Below are 20866 nucleotides of genomic sequence, written 5' to 3' on the forward strand. Positions count from 1 at the left end.
GTGCAGATGTACGATTGTTACCAGGATTAGTTGATTTGAAGTATAACAGGGAACCATGGGCTGGGGATTCTTCTCTAGAGCATAGGAGGCTAACGAGGATCTTATAGGGACTCATTAGATCATGAGGGGCATAGGTAAGATAGATGATTATCATATTTTTACGATAATATAGGAACCAGAAGCTAAACAGTATAGGTTTAAGAAGAAAGGGGAAAAATTTAAAAGAAACCTAAAGGGCTCTTTATTCACATATGGAAAATTGAGAACATCTGCAGGGAATGCTGCCATTGGAGAACATCAGTAATCATCAAGGATCCACACCACCCAGCACAATCTCTGTTCTCGCTGCTACCATCAGGAAAGAGGTCTAGATGCCATAAGACTCACCCACCAGGTTCAGGAACAGCTGTCCCCCCTCCACCATTAGACTCCTCAACAACAAACTCAATCAGGGACTCACTTAAAGACTCTTATTTGTACATATTAATTTTTTATTAGTTCTCTCTGATTCCAGTTTGTTTATATTTGTTATCTGTTTACATGTGCACATTGTATACATTTTTTATTGCACTACCAATAAGTGGTAATTCTGCCTGGCATCTAGAAAAAGAATCCAAGGGTTGTATGTGATGTCATGTATGTACTCTGACAGTAATCTGAAATCTGAAAAGGTTGTCTGAGGAAGAGGAAGAGACAGTTCCACTGCTTAAAAGACTGGTTTGGAAAGATATTAGAGGGATATGGGAAACTTGCAATTGGGACTAGCTTGGACAGCATAGACAATGCTGGGCTGAAGGGCTTGTTTCTGAGCTGTAGATATCTCTTTCTTCCTTTGGCTTGGCTTTGCAGATGAAGATTTATGGAGGGGTATGTCCACGTCTGCTGCAGGCTCGTTGGTGACTGACAAGTCCGATGCGGGACAGGCAGGCACGGTTGCAAGGGAAAATTGGTTGGTTGGGGTTGGGTGTTGAGTTTTTCCTCCTTTGTCTTTTGTCAGTGAGGTGGGCTCTGCGGTCTTCTTCAAAGGAGGTTGCTGCCTGCCGAACTGTGAGGCGCCAAGATGCACGGTTGAAGGCGAGATCAGCCCACTGGCGGTGGTCAATGTGGCAGGAACAAAGAGATTTCTTTAAGCAGTCCTTGAACCTCTTTGATGCACCTCTGTCTCGGTGGCCAGTGGAGAGCTCGCCATAGAACATGATCTTGGGAAGGCGATGGTCCTCCATTCTGGAGACGTGACCCACCTGCGCAGTTGGGTCTTCAGCAACGTGGATTCGATGCTTGTGGACTCTGCCAGCTCGAGTACTTTGATGTTGGTGATGAAGTCATTCCAATGAATGTTGAGGATGGAGCGGAGACAGCGCTGATGGAAGCGTTCTAGGAGCCGTAGGTGATGCCGGTAGAGGACCCATGATTCGGAGCCGAACAGGAGCGAGGGTATGACAACGGCTCTGTACACGCTAATCTTTGCGTGTTTCTTCAGGTGGTTGTTTTTCCAGACTCTTTTGTGTAGTCTTCCAAAGGTGCTATTTGCCTTGGCGAGTCTGTTGTCTATCTCTTTGTCGATCCTTGCATCAGATGAAATGGTGCAGTCGAGGTAGTTAAACTGGTTGACCGTTTTGAGTTCTCTGTGCCCGATGGAGATGTGGGGTGGGGGGGGGGGTGGCTGGTGGTCATGACTTGTGAATATGCATCTAAGGTTCCTTTTCCTCAAACCCACACAAAATGTTTACATTTAACGTGTATCTTTGTTGCATTAATTTACCTGACTCATACTCTGTTTTCCACTTTTCTGTCTAACCAACCAATAGATCGATATCTTTTTAATTTTTTTTTTAATTTAAAATTTATTTACAGCATGGCAGAAGCCAATTCAGGCTATTAACACCCATGACAGCTAATTAACCTGCATCTTTGAACATATTGGAGGGTTGGAGAAAACCAGAGGACCTGGGGAAAATTTATGAAGGTCACAGGGGACATATAAAGTTCTTACAGACAGTGCCAGATTCAAACCTGGGTCTTAGGATAAATGGAACCACACTAACCGCAATGCTAACCGTGTTGCTCTTGCAGACTAAAACTTTCCTGCTCAAAGTCAAGCCGATGGCCAGTTTTAACAAATCAATTGTTACTCTCCTGGATTAATCTGTGTTGAAACTCAGAATCTTGAAACTGATGTTCAGAAGTAATTATGAAGTAGGCAAGACACAAAGTCATCAGACTTCTCAAAACTCATGAATTATTGTAGAGTTGCTTTCAGAGAAATGTTTCTTCATACAAATGATTTGTAACAATTCCCATCTTTCTTGCCTAGAGGTTATAAAACTTGTGACTTCCACAATGCGATGCTTTCACAAACCCAGGGAAAAGTTAAATGAAATGAACATTAGAATGATCCTGATTCCTTTACCCAGACATGAGGCAATCAGAAATGACCATTACAATGGCCACAGTATCACTGCTCCCCTCTGACAAGGGAAGCTGAAGAAGTGACCATCTTCCCCAAAGTCACTGCAATTCTGTTTCTCCAAATGACTTTCAGATGAACTAAAAACTGCTTTTTTTAAAGTGTCTCAATCACATGACTTGTTTGATCAATACTTGTTTTCATTTTCAGTTTCCCAAAAGCCTGAGCATCAGCAGATAGCCTGCTATTTGATATCCATTGTTTCAGTCTCTCAATTGAGACCAATAAACCAAATAAAAAGAACCTTGTGTGAACATACCATGTGCGTGGATGAAAAAACGGAAGGGATAAGTGCAGTGAATAGGTCCTTGTATTAAATTGTGTTTAGCTCATGTTTATGGCTTTGGCTTAGGTGCTAGGTTGTCTGTACAGAAAGTTATGAACTCTGTGAGTGTCTTTCCCTGATCCAACCATCAAAGTAACTTTACTAAAATATAGTACAGATAGTTCTGACTTACGACTATAATGGGGATGGAAGAATTGGTTGTAACTCTGTTTTGGCTGTAGATCATGGAATGGGGACCTCGGGCTGCCACTGGGAATGGGGACCACTGAATACAGTACTTTTAATACAAAATATGAACTTGTATAGTAGTTTTGATAAAGATTTTTTTAAAATTTTGTCATGTGCAAGTGGATGTAACTCGCGTAGGTTGGAAATCGAGGACTATCTGTAGAGCAGAAGCTTGCAATGCTAGTAATACAGGTATTATAAGCTGCTTAATTTCCCCATTTACTATGTTTATACCATGCAATGTTTCATAGTCACCCATAATTACAAAATGAGCATATTGTTCCTCTTTTTTGATGATGTCCATAATTATTTATTAAGAAATTCATCAACTTTCTCCCTTGCACACTTCACTTATTTGTTCCCAAACAAGCTCAACTGTATCCTTTTGTTCTTGATGTATGAATAAAATATATTTTGATGTTATTTTCCAGTAGTTTTTGCTGCCTCATTTTGTGCTAATATTTTGTTTTAATTTCACTCCCACCATTTCTATTCTCTTACATTTTTGTTGTGCTAACTTTTGGTATCTGAAATAATCTCTTTTTATATTCTTGGATCACTGCAATCATTTTGATTGTATTCCTATAACAGTACTGGTGAGGGAGATCCAGGATTTATATCCAGGAGAGATGAAGAAGAGACAATATATTTTCAAGTCAGGGGAAGTGCCAGTGAAAGTGTTTCTTTATGTCTGTTTCCTTAATCCTTTTTGCTGGCAAAGTCTGTCGGAATTGGAATATTTGAATAGCCTGGGCAAGTAATGGCACCAGATTTTCCAGATATGCATTGTAGATATGCTCGCAGGGAAGAAGGTTTAGAATAATGTGCAGGATATTGAGTCCAGTATGGTGTCAAACATTTGGAATTTTATTGGAGCTGCACTTATCCAGGCAAGTGGAGAGTATTTCACCTCACACTTGACACATGTCAAAAGACATTGACATCTCAGAAAGTCAGTCACTTGCCTTACACTACCTCGACTCTGACCTTGTTAGCACAGTTTTCAGAGTGGTCTTGTGAAATCCAAACTCAGTATTGGGGAGTAGATTATTGATGATTTAGAACTACTTGATTGGATCACTTTGGTGATAATCAAGATGATAATTATCCAAATTGGATTTGTTCTGTTTTTATTTGAAAGGAAACTACCTGAAAATTTTTCCACTTTGTTGAATGGATGCTAGTTTTGTATTAATGCTTAAACCATTTGGATAGAGGCCTGTTAGATCTGGAAAACGTCTTTGTTGCCACAGCTGAGAAGTTGTCTGATCCCATCTCCTTTAGTCTATCCAGTGCTCTCAACCATTTCTTGATATCGCCTGTAATTAATTGAATTGGCTTCTGTGATGGGGAGGATATCAGAGGAGGATGAGATGGATCGCATACTCAGTACTTTTGGCTAAATATAATTGCCAATTCTTCAGCTGATTTTTCCTTTCAATTGTCAAGCTTGATGTCCTAAAACTAAATTCAGGATTTTACTTAAAGCACCATTGCTAGACTTGATGTTTATTTGCTAAAAAACTTATTTGAATCCCTGTTTGAGTAATTTGGCATCTATTATACCTTGCACATGGACTTTATACAAGTTAATGAAAGTCCAGAAACTGCAGATAAAGGTAAAAAGGTAAAGGCTCCATTATTGTCACGCAATACTACATTTAGACTGTAACATACATGAAATTCTTTAACTTTTGTCTACTGTAAGGCAAACAGAGAATTGCCAATTTGTCCAGCATCCCTCACAGAAACCTGGTGTTCCTATGAGGTCTCCCTTCCAAGTACTGACCAGACCTTTGGGCTACAATGTCCGTGTCAACATAATTCTAAATTAAACTAATCCCATCAGTCTGCATATCATAGTTTCCCTCCAGTCTCTGTATGTTCATGAACCTGTCTAAATAGTTCTTAAATGTTATTATCTTATCTGCTTCCATCCCCTCAGCAGCAGATTCCAGGCACCTACATCCCCTGTAAATTTTCAACTTAAAAGTTATGCACTGTTGTGTTTGATATTTCCACCTGTTTAAAAAAATATTCTGAATATATATCCTATTTTTTTTTTCAGCCTCCAATGCTACAGAGAAAACAATTCAAGTTTGTCCAACCTCCCCTGGTAGCTAATGTTTTCTAATCAGGTAACCTCTTGATATACTGTCATATGTGTGGGCTTTCAGATGAGTCAATTAGATCTTATTAAAAAAATTTTTTATTGATATTTAAAGTATAAACAATTGAATGGTACAATTATACAATGTACCACAAAATTAGAAAAAAAAACCCAAATATAATCATAATTAAGAAATCCAGAACACATTCTTGATAATAAAATAAAGCATAACAACAAAAAACAGACAAAAGAAAAAAGGAAAAAAAAAATTGTAAAACTCTTTCTTCTAAGCAAGGTTGATAGTAGTAGGTTGATCAACATTGTGATAGTCGTCCATAAATGAACCCATATCTTTTGGAATTTAATATTTGAATCCTTGATAGCATAGCCAATTGTTTTTTCTAAATTTAAGCAAGACTTAATATTGTTTAGCCACTGTGCATGTGTAGGTGGGGTATTATCTTTCCATTTTATCAATATTGCACATCTGGCTATCAACGAAGTAAAAGATATCATTCATCTCTGAGCAGAAGTCAACAACATCTTGAAATATTCCAAAAAGAGCAATTAAAGGAAAAGGATCAAATTTTAAATTTAAAATCACCGATTGAGTTTGAAAAATATATTTCAAAATTTTTAATAGCTTGGGGAGGTCCAGAACATATGAACTAAAGAGCCATCTCCTGTTTTACATTTGTCACATAAAGGATTCACATCTGAATAAAACCAGGACAGTTTAACTTAAGATATACGTGCTCTGTGGATCACTTTAAATTGCAGCAAACAATGCTGTGCACAAGAGGAAGTAGTGGTAATCAGATTAAAAATAGAATCCCAAACCTCATTGGAGAGCAAAAGGTTCAAATCCTGTTCCCAGGCATTCTTCATTTTAACTAATGAGGCTTGTCTTAAATTAACCACTTTGTCATAGATAAGTGATATTAAGCCTTTATGAGGAGGTTACAGTTCAAAAAATGTATCAAGAATATATGCCTCAGTGATTACAGGAAAATCAGAATTCTGAGATCAAACAAAATGTCCAATTTGTAAATATCTAAAAAAATTTAATTTTAGGTATCCACCAATTGTTCAACATATGCAAAATTGCTGTCAATAAAAAGGTCCTTAACATTTAATATCCAATCCGTGACAGCCATTAAAGGCAGAATCTTGCAAAGAGGGTTGGAAAAGGTAATTGGATATAATAGGCAAGGCAAAAGAAAAACTCTGAAATCCAAAAAACCTTCAAAATTTGCCCATATTCTCAAACTGTGTTTAATTATAGGATTATCAATTAATTTATATAGAGTAGAGGATAAAGAAGACACTAAAATTGCCAACATAGAAGTATTCTTAACAAACTTTAGTTCCATTTCTAACATATAGGGCAGTCAACTCGATTCTTACAATTAAACCAAGACCATCTCTGCTCTCAGAAGTAGACTAAAGTGATATTTCTTTGGGAAAAAAAGCAGGAGAATTCTAACAGATTTTGCATCCATATTTATCTCTTAATTTGGATTTTCTCAAACTTCTTTGTGTCCCACTTCAGAGAGATTTTCTTTCTGCTGCCCTTGGCACCACAATACCATCCCCTTGCTTAAGATCCATGACTAATTATAAAGCATTAAATAAAAAGTATCTGTTCTTTGAATTGCCTTCCTCTGATGTCCATACTAGCCTCCTCTTCAAAAATCTACATTTGAGTGAACATTGCTGAAACAGAATATCTAATTGTTATTACATTACTGTTTGGAAATTGTTGACATGTTTTTATATTGCAACAGTAACCTCACCTCAGAAGTGCTATGTTAAATTTAACTGAGCCCAGAAAAGGTGCAAAATTTTCCTTTTATACCTTATGCCTAGACCCAGGCCCCCAAAACTTTTTAGACCACCGACCCCTTCATGGAATCCTTGATCCCTCATCGACCCCCCCCCCAACATACAAAGAATGCACATCTTTATTCTGTGTTCCGTCCACCCTCCATCGTCCTCCCATTCGCTCTCAACTTGTTAAAAGGCCAAAGCCAAATACAACATGGCAGCAACCAAAGCCAGCTCTCGCGAGAGGTTGACCACCCTTGCCATAGGCATCTTTTTCCATAGCTACGCCCTGCTTTCGACCACAAAAGTTCAATCAACCCCACTTCCGGCTTTTTCAACCCCCAGGCATTTATTGACCCCTTGGATAGACTCATTAACCCCCCCCCCCCCCCCCAGGGATCGATATCGACAACTTTGGAGACCCCTAGCCTAGACAACCAGCTGAGAACTAACACTACATGGAAAATCAAGGACATCTTAGTATCCAAGGTGCATTGTAAGTTATTTTTTCAATATAATCTGTTTTTCCTCAGTGAGTTTCACAAAGATAAACAAGTATGCTTTTAATTTTAATCAAATAGTTGGTTGCTTAATGTACTTTTCTCAAAATTATGAATAAATTTCCCATATAATGATAGTTTCCCTCTTCAGTTGAATGCCTTCATTTAATTTGCACAAATCAGTTTTGTTTTTATCCAGAGCTTTATTTTAATTTTATTTAATTATTTGCATCATTACAGGAAAAAAATGAATAAAATATTAATCAAATATCCATTGCCAATGATACAAAAAAGGTACTTTTATATTTTTCTACACATCCCCCTCCCACCCAAAAGAAAAGGAAAAAAAGAAACATTTAATATACAATAATATTAGCATAGACAATCATTCTTCTTCTTTCTTCTTCTTTGGCTTGGCTTCGCGGACGAAGATTTATGGAGGGGGTAAAAGTCCACGTCAGCTGCAGACAATCATTAATTGTTATTAAAAATCACTAATTAAGAGGATAAGATAGAAGAGGTGGACAGAAAATTATCCATAAAACCCATATATGGTTTCCAAATACTATAAAAATTTTCAACTCGATTCCTTAAACTCTATGTAATTTTTTCCATAGGAATACAATTTTGCATCTCATTATACCATCTACTTCTCCATCATCTTTCCATGATATCACCGAACATTTCTTTGCAGTTGCTATTGCAATACTTAAATATTTTTCTTGGTGTTTTTCCAATTTCAATTTTATATCTTTTTCATAAATATCTCCAAGTAAAAATATTCTTGGATCCTTTGGTATCTAGAGCTTATTGTTAACAGAGTTCCTCACCCAGTATGACTCACATAGGAAGTTTACAGATTTTTCACGCAGATGCAATAACCATTTAAGACTAGTTCTTCTTTACATTTGTGTTCTCCATACTTAATTTATCGAAATGTTTATTTTACAGCTTTTTTATATTTAACCAAGCTGATTTAAGTTTGACCTTGTACATCTCAGAGAATATTCTCTGGCACTGCACAGTTAAGAAAGGTTAAATAAGGATTTTCAGTTTATAGATGGGGTGAAAATCTGGTGCATCAATTATTTGAATCACTATTGAGAAAGTCCTTAAAATCAGTGTCGAGCATCATGGCTTAAAACAATTAGGACCGTGTTTAAATATTAGAATTAAATAACTATTGGAAGAAGCTGAACACCTATTTATACTCTACTGATGTGGCACACATAAGGAGGCAGCAGAGTAGCTCAGCAGGAATGCTGTTGCACCAGATCTCCAGTGATACAAGATGAAGATGCCTTTTCGTAGTGTTAGTGCATTTTCTTCATGATCGCTTGGGTTTCTCCTGGGTGCTCCTGTTTCCCTCCATATCCCAAAAATATCTTGTTTGGTAAATTATTCAGCATTGTAAATTACACGTGGTGCAGATGAGAATTGAAGTAAAACTGATGTGCATTTGAGAGAGAATAAGTTCCAGTGAAATAAAAGGAGGATGAGATTGATGGATTGGCACCGAAAGGCAGCATAGAACTTGATGGACCATACGGTAACCTAATGTTCTGAAGAATATGAAAATGGAAAGATTTTCAAGATCAAGACTCCCAGATGGTATGTGGCCTCCCAGGTACCAAGGTCAGATTAAGTCTACAGCATTCTCAAATAGGAGGGTGAGCAGTCAAATGTCATGGTTCACATTGGTACCAATGACAGATAGGAAAAGGGATGAGGACCTGAAGAGGGAAGAAAGAGAGAGAGATAGGAAAAAAGCTAAAAAAGCAGTTCCTTAAAAGTGGCAATCTTTCAGTTGCTGCAAGTACCACATGCCAGTGAGGACGGAAGTTGGAAGTTATGGCAGGCTGACGAGTTGTGGCAAAGTGCAAGGAGTTCAGATTCATGGATCGTTGGATCTCTTCTGGGGAAGGAAAGACCTGTACAAAAAGGAGGGATTGCAGCTGAATGGGAAGGGGACTGATATCCTGGTGGGCAGGTTTGCTAGAGCTTTTGGGGTGGCTTTCAACTAGTTTGGCAAAGGGATGCGAACCGGAATGAGAGGGAAGTATATAGGGCAGAAGCTACACAAGCCTATGCACTGTAGAACATGATTGTGAGAAAGGATAGGCAGTCAATCGGGAAAAATTGCAAGCATAAGATTAAGGATTTAACTTGAGGTACTTTGGAAACAAAATTAAAAAGGGTAATCAATGGAGCACTGAACTATCAATTTAGGCTGCCAGATTTCTCGGTTCATCAGTATTACTTAGTTCCCTATCTTTTACTATGTATTATCTTCCCCTATTTAACTTCGCAAAACAAATCACCTTAAACATTTAAATTTAGACTTACAGCACAGTAACAAGCCCTTTCAGCCCACAAGCCCATGACACCCAATTACATCCAAATGACCTACAAGCCCAGTACATTTTTTTTAATGGAGGGAAGAAACCACTGGGGCACCTGGAGGAAACCATTCAGACATGGGGAGAATGTACAAACTGTTTACTGACAAGACTAGATTCTAACCTGGATCACTGGCGCTACAGTAGTGTTATGCTAACTGCTATGCGCTTTGCTAACTGTGCCAGTTGTTGTCCCTGGCATATTGTACCATTGTAGAACACAGAATGGAAAAGGCCAGGTAAATTAGGGACTAATGCTGAGTACATGACAATAAGGGAAAAAGTATCAGTAGTTGAGACTCAAGGTTAGATCAGATCTGCAATCAGAGATCATATCAAGGTCTTAGAAGTAGGCTGGGTGTAGCTTGGATTAGATTGGAACTTCAGTCAAGGGTTCAGTTGGGAAGTAGGGACTAGAATCAAAAGTTAATTGGAGAGATGGATAGGGAAGAAAAGCTTTTGGTGAGGATGAAGGTTGACATTGGACAGGGAGAAAGATCTGATGGTGAGGTCCAAAGGGTGTCATTGCAATGGAAGTATCAGTAGGTAGAATATTGGAACCCACCTGTATTGAAGTTCTCAACCCTCTTCTCAAACCTATTCATGGAGAAACACCAGTAAAACCTGAATTTTCTGATATTGTGAAATGTTAGGGGTACCTCAGAACAATGTGACCTCTATTTCAGGATATACTGTAAAGAAACATTACTCAAAAAATTACAGCATTCTATGCGTATGGAAAATATAAATAATGTCATTTGTGTAAATATGTTCTAAACATTTTGGAGTGACAAACAGGAAATGAATACAATTGTGCCCCACTCTATAAATAATTATATAGAAATCACCAGAATCACGCACATAAACCTCTAAACTACATTAAAAAAAAATTCAAATTATAAAGGTATCCCATTATGGAAGTACTGTGATAGTCAGGAAAATGCTTCACATGTTCAGAAGATGTTTTACTTCTGACCTTGCCAGTGAATCGTTCCTGTGGATTTATATGTTGCTGAATAAGATTTGAGGTTTCTATAAAATTGTGGCTAATAGTCTTAAAGAAAAAAAGTCATCCACATCAAACAAAATTTATTTTAATTAAATTTCTTCACTCCTTCAGATCAACAATCACTACTTCATATCAGTTTCTTAGCATTAGAAATGAGATGAATCACCACAACTTACACAATATAAATAAAGGAGAACCCAACATTTTGGTTAATTATAATATTTTTAATTCAGATTTCAGATTTTTTTCAAGAGTACATACATGACATCACATCCAACCCTGAGATTCCTTTTAAAAAGATAATGAATGAAAACAAAGTGACTGTGCAATACAGAGAGAACAAAAAGAAAAAGTGCACAAAAATCCTTAAATGAGTTTCTGAATCAGTTTGTCATTGAGGAGTCTGATGGTGGAGGGGTAGCAGCTGTTCCTGAACCTGGTTGGTGTGAGTTTTGTGGCACCTAGACCTCTTTCCTGATGGCAGCAGTGAGAACAGAGTGTGTGCTGGGTGGTGTGGGTCTTTGATGATTGGTGAAAAGAAACACATGTTAACATTTTCTCAGTGCTTCATTTTTATACTTCACATTTTCCATGGGGAAGATTCTAATTTGTTTTACTTTCGATGGTCCCCTTGTAGCTTTGTCAATTTATGTTTTAATAATTTGCACATTCCTTTTACAGATCTTTTTATATACCTCATTATCCCAACTAATTATATATCTTCCTAGGAGTACATGCGTGAACCAATTCACATTTTTGTTCTTGAACTTAATTGGTTACTATATATAGTCTACAAGCCTGTTTATCTTTCAGAGTGCTTTGATGAAGTCTTCAATTTATTAGCTTTTTTTTCTTAAGTTTAAGTTTATATGCTATCGGATTCTACCAGTACAACCTGACAAAATAGCATTCTCTACTGCACAGTGCAGAACAGTGCAAAAACACATACAAGCAAAACACACAAATAGAGAATTTATAAATAGTCAGTACATAATTTGTATATTAAAATAAATATTCTTAATAAATAGTAGAATTATGGAGAGTTGTTTCAGCAGATCAGAATTTATTGTCATGAACAAGTCACAAAATTCAGTGTTTTGCGACAGTATCATAGAGCAAACATTCATACAAACCACTTTTACAACAATAAATAAAAAAATAACAAAATAGTGCACGAAAAGTAAAGCAGTGTCTTTGGTTCATTGATTATTTGGGAATCTGATGGCAGTGGAGAAGAAGCTGTCCTTGTCCTGCTGAGTGCTCATCTTTAGGCTCCTTTACTTGATGGTAGCAGAGTGAAGAGCGCATGGCCTGGGTGATGGGGTCTTTGAGGATAGAGGCTGGTTGATGTCCTCGATGGAGTGAAGGCTGGTGCCTGTGATGTTGCAGGCCCAATTAACAACTTTCTGGAGTTTTTTCTTGTCCTGAGAGTTGGCGCCTTCATAACAGACAGTAATGTAACCTGCCAGAATGCTCTTCACTGTAAACCAGTAGAAGCTTTTGAGAGTCTCAGTGACGTACTGAATCTCCTCAAGCACCTCACAAAGTATAGCCGCTGGCAAGCCATCTTCATAATTGCATCAACATGGAGGCTCCAGGACGGATCATCAGAGATGTCAACACCCAGGAATTTGAAGTTCTTGACCTTCACCACTAACTGAGCCCTCGATGAGGACTGGTTTGTGTTCCCCTGACTCCCTCCTGGTTCACAATCATCTCCTTTTGCTAAAGTTGAGTGCAAGGTTGTTGGCATGACACCATTTAGTGAGCTCATCTATCTCCCTCCTGTCTACTTCCTCATTGTTGTTTGTGAATCTGCTGACAGCTATGGTTCAATACTCATTCAGTAGTCTCATTGCTTGTGGAAAGAAACTGTTCCTCAACCTGGTGGTTCTAGCTCTGATACTCTTGTAGCTTTTTTCCCCAATGAGAGTAGCTGAAAGATACTATGTGTGGGGTGGTAGGGATCCTCCCTGATTTTTATGAGCCCTCTTTATACAACAATCCTGGTAAATACCATTGATGGTTTTTTTGGGGGGGGGGGGTGAGGTGGTGGTGGTGGAGGGTGACCCCCGTGATCCTCACTGCCACACTGACCTCTGATCTGATACTCTCCAGCAATTATGATGCAGCTGGCCAGGACATTCTTGATATAGCTCCTGTAGTAAGTAGACAGAATGATGGCCAATATCCTTGCCTGCCTCATCCTTCTAAGGAAGTGCAATTGCTGTTGCACCTTTAACAAGTGAGGAGATGTAGTGTGCCCAGGATAGCTCAGTTTTTAAGTTTTTGGCATCATGAAATATTTAGTCTTGAAATTTCAGTGCATACAAGTGGATGTGCAAGATTAAAGTACTGAGGGCAAAATATTCAGTCATCCTCGAGCCATCTGAATGGGGTTTACTGTACAACATATAATTCACAGTAATATGTCCCCTGGGACAAATGCCTGGTTTAAGATTCACCTATAGCAGTGTCTTCAAGGTCTTTGGGAGCTATGGCTTGACTGTGGTAAGTGGTTTCTGTGAAATGTGGGTCAGGTACAGTGTAACATCGACTTCTTTTCCTCACTTAACACCCCCCCCCCCTTTTCCTTTTGTTTCTCTCTCTCTCCTCTTCTCTGACACCTGCCAATCAACCTGCCAATCTGACAACTTCATCCAGATCCAGCTCTAACAGTGTCATCAAGAATGCAGATGACATAGCAGTAGTTGGCCTTGTCAGCAGCAATGATGAGACACACTACAGAGAAGAGATAGAAAATCTCCTGATATGGTGTTAGAGTAGCAAACTGAGTATCAACGGGAACAAGACAAAGGAGATGATCATGGACTTCAGGAGGACCAGGAATGACCACCCTCCACTACACATCAGCAACTCTATAGTAGAGGAATGGAGAGTACAAAGTTCCTTGGAGTTTGCTTAATTAGTGACCGATCGTGGACACTCACTTGTCAAGAAGGTGCATCAATGACTGCACTTCCTGAGAAGACTGAAGCGGGCAATCTTCTATAAGAGCTCTATTGAAAGTGTCTTAGCTGGCTCCATCACAGTGTGGTGCAGTTGCTGCAGAGAAATGGATCAGAGATCAATCCACTGGACCATATGAGTGGCAGAAACAATCACTGGAGTCTCCCTCCACTCCATCGACGTGATCTACCAGGATCATTGTTTGAAGAGGGTGCGCAAAATCATTGAGGACCCCTTTCACCCTGCACACAGCATCTTTCAGGTGCTCCCATTGGGGAAGAGATGCAGGAGTATTAGAGCCAGCACCACCAGGCTGAGGAACAGCTTCTTCCCACGGGCAGTGAGAATGCTGAACAACCAAATAAACTACTCACACTAACCATCCGAGACTCTCAGTTGTACAAAACATCATCCATTCTATCTATCTATTTATTTATTTATTTGCCTGTCTGTTCATTCATTTATTTATTTGTTTGTTTGTTTAGTTATTTTGGAGATAAAATGCTTGTTCTACATATGGTTTTTTTCTGTATGTGTGTTATGTCTGGTTATGTGTCTACATGTTTTTCAGTGAGGACAGGTGAACACTGATTCTCTGAGTTGTACTTATACAGTTAGATGAAAATAAACTTGACTTCCTCACCTCACCCCCTCCCTTTTTCCTCTTGCCTCTCTCTCTCTTTGTCTGGCACCTGCCAATCAACTGCCTCCATCTTTCTTCACTCTTCTTTCGTTTACTAATCCCTTAGTGGCTTCGGTCCAACCCTTCCCACCCTGTCCGTATTACACTGGCTACTCCCTTTTGTACTCTCACTATTGAAGGATTTTGATCCAAAATGTTGACTATTTATCTTCTTCCATTGACACTGTTTGACCTTCTGAATTCCTGCAGGAGTTTTTCGACCCAGAATCCAGCGCTGACGTCTTTATTGCATTTTAATTTGATCTCTGTGCATGCTTTCTTTTACTGATTATTCTGATTAGAATATACCGGAAGATCTTTCAGCCAGATGCCATTATTGAAGCAAACAAACATTTGATATAGTCTGAGGGCTTGTTTGATAGTCCGCTAGAGAGTGATTTTAATTGTGAGAAAATATACACAGTCACCATGCATAATGTGCTGGATTGCACTGAACTTGACCAGCACCTCACAGACATCACCTCCTTAACCTCAATGCTTTCCCAACAACTATACTAACACTAAGCTATGTGGCTCACTATGACTTGGTATTTTGGGTGGCACATTATAAAATAAAACCACATACTTGGAATGCAAGTTAAACATCATTTTTTTTACTCCTGAGTTGAATTTTGGATTTCCTGTCCATATCACGGTTAAGAACCCCTTTTATCAACCAAATCTGCCCTAATTCAAACATTGATTATCAACCCAATGCAAATGCTGAAAATCTGAAATAATGACAGACCATGTCAAAAGCATTCAGCGAGTCAGCAAGATTCTGTAGAAAGAGAAATAGATGCCATTTTTGCACAAAAGCTTTGGAATTAATTTTAAAAAAAATGAGCATACTTACCTCCAATGTGCCCCGATGTGGTCATTTATATAGTGGCACTTTTAGGGTTTGTTTCAGGTCAAAGCCTCTTCATCAAACCTGAGAATGTAAATAAACAAGTTGGTTTTGTATTGCAGAGAGGGTGGGTGAGGAATAGTTTGGACAAAGAGATTATCTTTGAGGTCGAGGCCAGGTTTCCTATTATTTTTACACTTGACTCTCCTAGCATGTTCTTGATGGGTTTCTACCATTTTACTCTCTGTCTCCAAAACTCTTTTGCCGTGCCCTAACTTGTTCACCCATCACCGCTAGACTTGCTGACTCACTTTTATTCCCAGTTAGCAACAATATTACTTTAAAATTCTCATTGTTTTTTTTTCAGAACTTTCCCAGCCATTTATATAATATTCTATCACTCCATGGTGTCCCCCAAGGAGGTCATTCTCAATGGAGGCAATATGGCCCATTCCCTGAGTGCTACAGCACATTTAATGGGGGTCATGGAATCATAAAATATTTTTTGTTTTTTATGTAGTTGGTAGGAGAGAAGTATTGAAGAAAGCAACTAAACTTGACTGTTTCACAGGGAATGGGGGCCATAAACTTTAAGCAGAGTTCTAAGGGGGGCATAATCAAAAAAGGTTGTGAATGGCTACTTCAAGGTACCTATAGCACAAATTCTACCCTCTTGGGTGTCTTTGAATTTAATTGGTAGTTGTTGGAGTCATGCTGTTATAAATGTAAAGAGCAGTTATTGATAAAGGAAAAGAAACAGCTCAAGTGGACTGAAATCCACTGAAGCAGAAGTATTGATGAAAACCAGCTAGACTGAATGGCATTTTATGTTTTAATTCAGTGGTTCTCAACTTTTTTCTTTCCACTCACATACCACTTTAAGTAATCCCTATGCCATTGTGATTACTAAGCGATTGCTTAAGGAGGTATGTGAGTGGGTAGGGAAGGTTGAGAACCACTGGTCTAGACCCAATTGTTACTGAAATATTTTGCTTGAGAAAAATTGTCATTATCCCATTTCCTTTGAAGTTATGAAACCGTGCACATAACGAGTCAATGAGGTACGATTAAAACAGTGGTTTTCAAACTTTTTCTTACTCACCTATCACCTATCACCAATAGAGCACCTATAACATAGGGAATACTTAGTGTCGTATGTGAATGGAAAGAAAAAGGTTGAGAACCACTGTTTCAATTCAAAGACACCAGCCTAAGTTTAGTAATCCCGCGATTAATAATAATAATAGGACTGGCTGTCAGAGATACTCGCAGGGCTATGACCGCTTTGCAGTGTGCAATCTTGCCAAGGCCAGCTCTCAAGCTTTTCCTTGACCCATCAATGACTAGTGGAAGGACCGAGTAAGGATGGCAAATTTATTTTAGTCAGATTGAAGCCCCTTTGGTGCTATTTTGATGAGATATTATTGATTTGAAAAATTAATTCTGCTTCTCTCCCAACACAAAGTGTCTGACCGTGACCATCATCAGTGTTTTCTGTTTTTATTTCAAATCCCCATCATCTGCAGTTTTGTTTTGATTTTTGAGCTGACCATTTCAATTACAGATTAAAATGATCAGTGCAGATCAGGTTTCAGATTTTCGAGTGGTGAAGCAGCTTCAGAAGCAAACAGCAATATTATGGGGTTAAACAAGAAAGTCTGCAGATGGTGGGACCAGGTACTGTTGAAACTCTTGATTTCTTGTGTTGTCATGCATCACTCCATGCCTAAAATCCTGGTTCCCCTCTACTTCCTCTGGATGTTGTGTGACCTGCTGAGTTTCTGCAGCACATCTGTGTAAACCAATTTTATACTTCGGCAGGTATCAGGCAACCATGTCTGTCTTTAAGGCATTTCTGTCTTTGAGGTATGGAAATTTCACGTGTTACTTCCTCTCTGAAAATTTGTAACTTCAAGGCCAAGTGTGAAGAAATAAATCTCAGCACTAGCAGATCTTCATTCCGTTATTCTGAAATTAGTCTTTGCTAGTACTAATAAGGGTTTATTAGTTTGTAACAATAGGCATCAGACTGTGGAGTGGATTTAAGTATCTGATGATGCAAAATTTCTGAAATATAGGGGACAATATTAAATTTTGTTTTTGGAAATGGACAAGAAGTCATTGATGATGCAGCATTAGGTAATACATTAAAAAACATTGTGACATGAAATTATTTTCTTGACAGTCTTACAACAATATTAATTAATTAGATGCATGCTACACATAAATTGATGAGATAAAGTGATTTTGGCTTGAACTGACTAAATGTGTTGTATGATTTTTTTTTTGCCTGGGTGGCATTCTCCCCGTTGATGTTTCCTTTTTGTGAAGTTAGGTATTAGTATAGAGAAACCCCAGAGGAACCTCCTGGTGATGGAGTATAAATTATGCAGTAAATCTCAGATTGATTTTGAAATGAAGGAGCGACCAACAACCTTCAGGAAATTTCATTTTTATTCGCACAGCTGCAAGATCAAACCATGATTCCAGCATCAAGTTGCAGCGACAGTGTAACCATAACATTGAAGAATAACAAAGCTGCTTTTAGCAAGTCTTACAGTTGCATGGTGAAAGCACCATTAGGTTCACATAGTTCATATTTCATTGCCTTATTCGAAGACACTTTAACATAAGCGATTAATTGCATGATTCATTGCCATAATGGAGGATCAAAATACAGAGTTCATTCTATGACTTGCCACTCTCTCAGTGATCAACATATTCATATTCTCTGGCTATTGTACTTCTAAAAATCCACCTTCTGTCCAGTCTTATGAAAGGTCCATAAATTAAGTAAAGCCCAAAGGTGTACCATCTCTGCAGGATGATCCCTCACAAAGTTTGCAAGTGATAAAACACTAAATGGAAAGTATTGCTTTCACAATATGGACAGATCATCTAACGACATGAAACATGATGGTGTTCCACTCCACCAGTTTATCTGTGTTGCTGAATACTGCCTCTCTTGCAACTAAGGTGAGTAACTGTACTGAATCTTTTAGAGAGCAGCAGATGATGGAGGAAATGACTGCAAGGATGGTGGATGAGATGCCAATGAATTTTTAACTTTAAATTTTGACATACTGCACGATAATAGGCCATGAGTTCGTGCTGCCCATTTTGCACCTCATTAACTTACACCCCTGGTAAGTTTTGAACAGTGAGAGGAAACCAGAGTCCCCGGAGAAAACCCAAACAGGCATAGGGAGAACGTACAAACTCCTTACCGACTGCTCAGGACTCGAACTCCAGTCCAGTCCCGATCACTGGCACTGTAAAGGCTTTGCGCTAACCACCTCGCCAACCATGATGCCCAAATTAGTGTGTTTTTTTTTTTCTGAATGGAGTCCGGTTTCTTGAATGTGGCTGAAATTGTTCTCATCCAAATAATTTGAAAGTAAGAAATAATTAATACCGAAAAGTGCTGGAGAAACTCAGCAGGTCCCGCAGCATCCATATGAGGCATAGATATATAACCAACATTTTGGGCCTGATTCCTTTGTCAAGGCATTTGAGAAAACATCTAAGCCCTGGCTGCCATGGCCGCCTGTCATCCCGGCTCCGAACGCTCCAGCTGTCGACTCTCTCCTAGGCCATGGCCGCCCACCGATCCCAGCTCCTGATGTCCCATATGCAGACTTGCACCCAATCCTAGCCATCGACGGTCCCAATGCCTTGAACAACACAGGTTCTTGCCATGGTCAAAAGAATGATCTGTGTAACCTTGCACTCAATGTCACCAAAAGTAAGGAGCTGATTGTTGACTTCAGGGAAGGAAAGCCAGAGGTATACAATCCAGTAATTATTGGGGGATCAGAGATGCAGAATGTGAGCAAATTTAGGTTCTTGGGAATCACTATCTCGGAATATATTTCCTGGACCCAACAAACCAATGGCACCGTGAAGAAAGCATGTCAGTGCCTCTAGTTACTCAGGAGTTTATCCATGGCCCATCCCTTTGCAAGTGAAGATGAACATGGTGCCTTGTAGCTTTTCAGCTTTAGGCAAGGACTTGGAGGCGAGTGCTTTCCCAGGACAAACGCCTCCCTCTGGGTCCAATGCCACTGAGACTGGCAGAGTGCAAGGCACGACAGCCAGAGTGATGCGGGATTGCCCCGCAGTGGTCGGTTTCAAGACCATGCTCGCTGGCAATTATCTTTACGGATCTTTCGCCCACTGAGTTTGCTGCTGCTGGCCGCTATGGAAACTGTTTCCCATGCTCTGTCACAGCTGCCAGCCCCTGATGCCAGACTGACATGTGCTATTAGGCCATTGCTGGGGCCTTTTCCAGGTACTGACGGCTGGGCGAGCCGAGCCTGGGAACTTGAAGTCAGAGTTACCTTCTCCTAGCCTTTGCCTGAAGAGGCTTTGCCCACAAGGCAGCAGGTGTAAGAGGTTTGGTATGACTCCAGAAATCCTGGCAAATTTCTACAGAGATATGGTTGAAAGTGTGCTGACTGGCTGCATCATGGTCTGGTGTGGAAAAACCAATACCCCTGAGTGTAAAGCCCTCCAAAAAGGTAGTGGACACAGCCCAGGACATGACAGGCAAAATTCTCCCCTGTATTGGGGTATATCTACAGGAACGTTGCTGTCGGAGGGCAGCAACAATTATCAAAGACCCACACATCCCAGCACACACTCTGTTCTCATTGCTGTCATTAGGAAAGAGGTATTGGTGCCACAAGACTCGCACCACCAGGTTCAGGAACAGCTGCTACCTCTCCACCATCCGACTCTTCAATGACAAACTCAATCAGAGACTCATTTAATGACTCTTACTTGTGCACTCTATTGATTTTCTTTTGTTCTCTCTGTATTGCTAAGTCAGTTTGTTTACATTTGTTATCTGTTTACAGTTCTTTTATTTGTTTACATGTTTACCCTGTGTACAATTAATTTTTTAAACTACTAATTTATGGTAATTCTGCCACGCCCAGAGGAAAAAAGAATCTCAGAGTTATATGTGATGTTATGTATGTACTCTGACAATAAATCTGAAATCTAGAAAGTTGACCCCACCAAATTTGTCCTGAAAAATTGGTCCAAAAAGCTCGACTATTACACCTGTATGTACATTATGTCCGTTTGTGTGTTTGCGTGTTTTTTCACCGAGGACTGGAGAACGTTGTTTTTGTCTGGTTGTATTATACAAATCTTTCATCATGTTATTTGAGAATATTCCTTCATGCTCATATCTTGTAAATAGGAAAGGTTTGAGGTGTTGGGAGAAGAGCAACACAACTCGGGTTACCCAGCTTTTAACCTGCACCAGTGGCTACAGTATTTATGGTTCCACCCTGCTGAGTTTCTGATTAATAGGCTTGATTATCACAAGGCAAGAAAGTCAGTGGCGATGATTTTTGAACTCAAACCAGGGTGACGGGGATAGAAATGATCAGTGTCTCATTGTGATTTGTCAAAAGACAGGTGATAGTCTGAGAAAAAGGATGAAAATGAGGAGTCTTAAGAAGAAATCAAACCAGAAAGTTGTAGGTTTGGGTTTATGGTAACTGCAGTAATAGTTAAGACTATCAC

General features: G+C 39.2%; 1 protein-coding gene across 5 annotated transcripts in view; it reads left to right on the plus strand.

Moving 5' to 3' along the window:
- arhgef37 (Rho guanine nucleotide exchange factor (GEF) 37) overlaps positions 1-20866 on the plus strand; it is a 148130-nt gene that overhangs the window by 5308 nt on the left and 121956 nt on the right. For all 5 annotated transcript variants that reach the window (XM_069898758.1, XM_069898759.1, XM_069898757.1 and 2 more), the window contains exon 3: positions 5050-5119. The gene's annotated coding sequence lies outside the window, so the exon portion shown is untranslated. The remainder of the gene's footprint in view (positions 1-5049; positions 5120-20866) is intronic.

Source organism: Narcine bancroftii, chromosome 9, assembly GCF_036971445.1.
Source record: "Narcine bancroftii isolate sNarBan1 chromosome 9, sNarBan1.hap1, whole genome shotgun sequence".
Lineage (NCBI taxonomy): Eukaryota > Metazoa > Chordata > Chondrichthyes > Torpediniformes > Narcinidae > Narcine > Narcine bancroftii.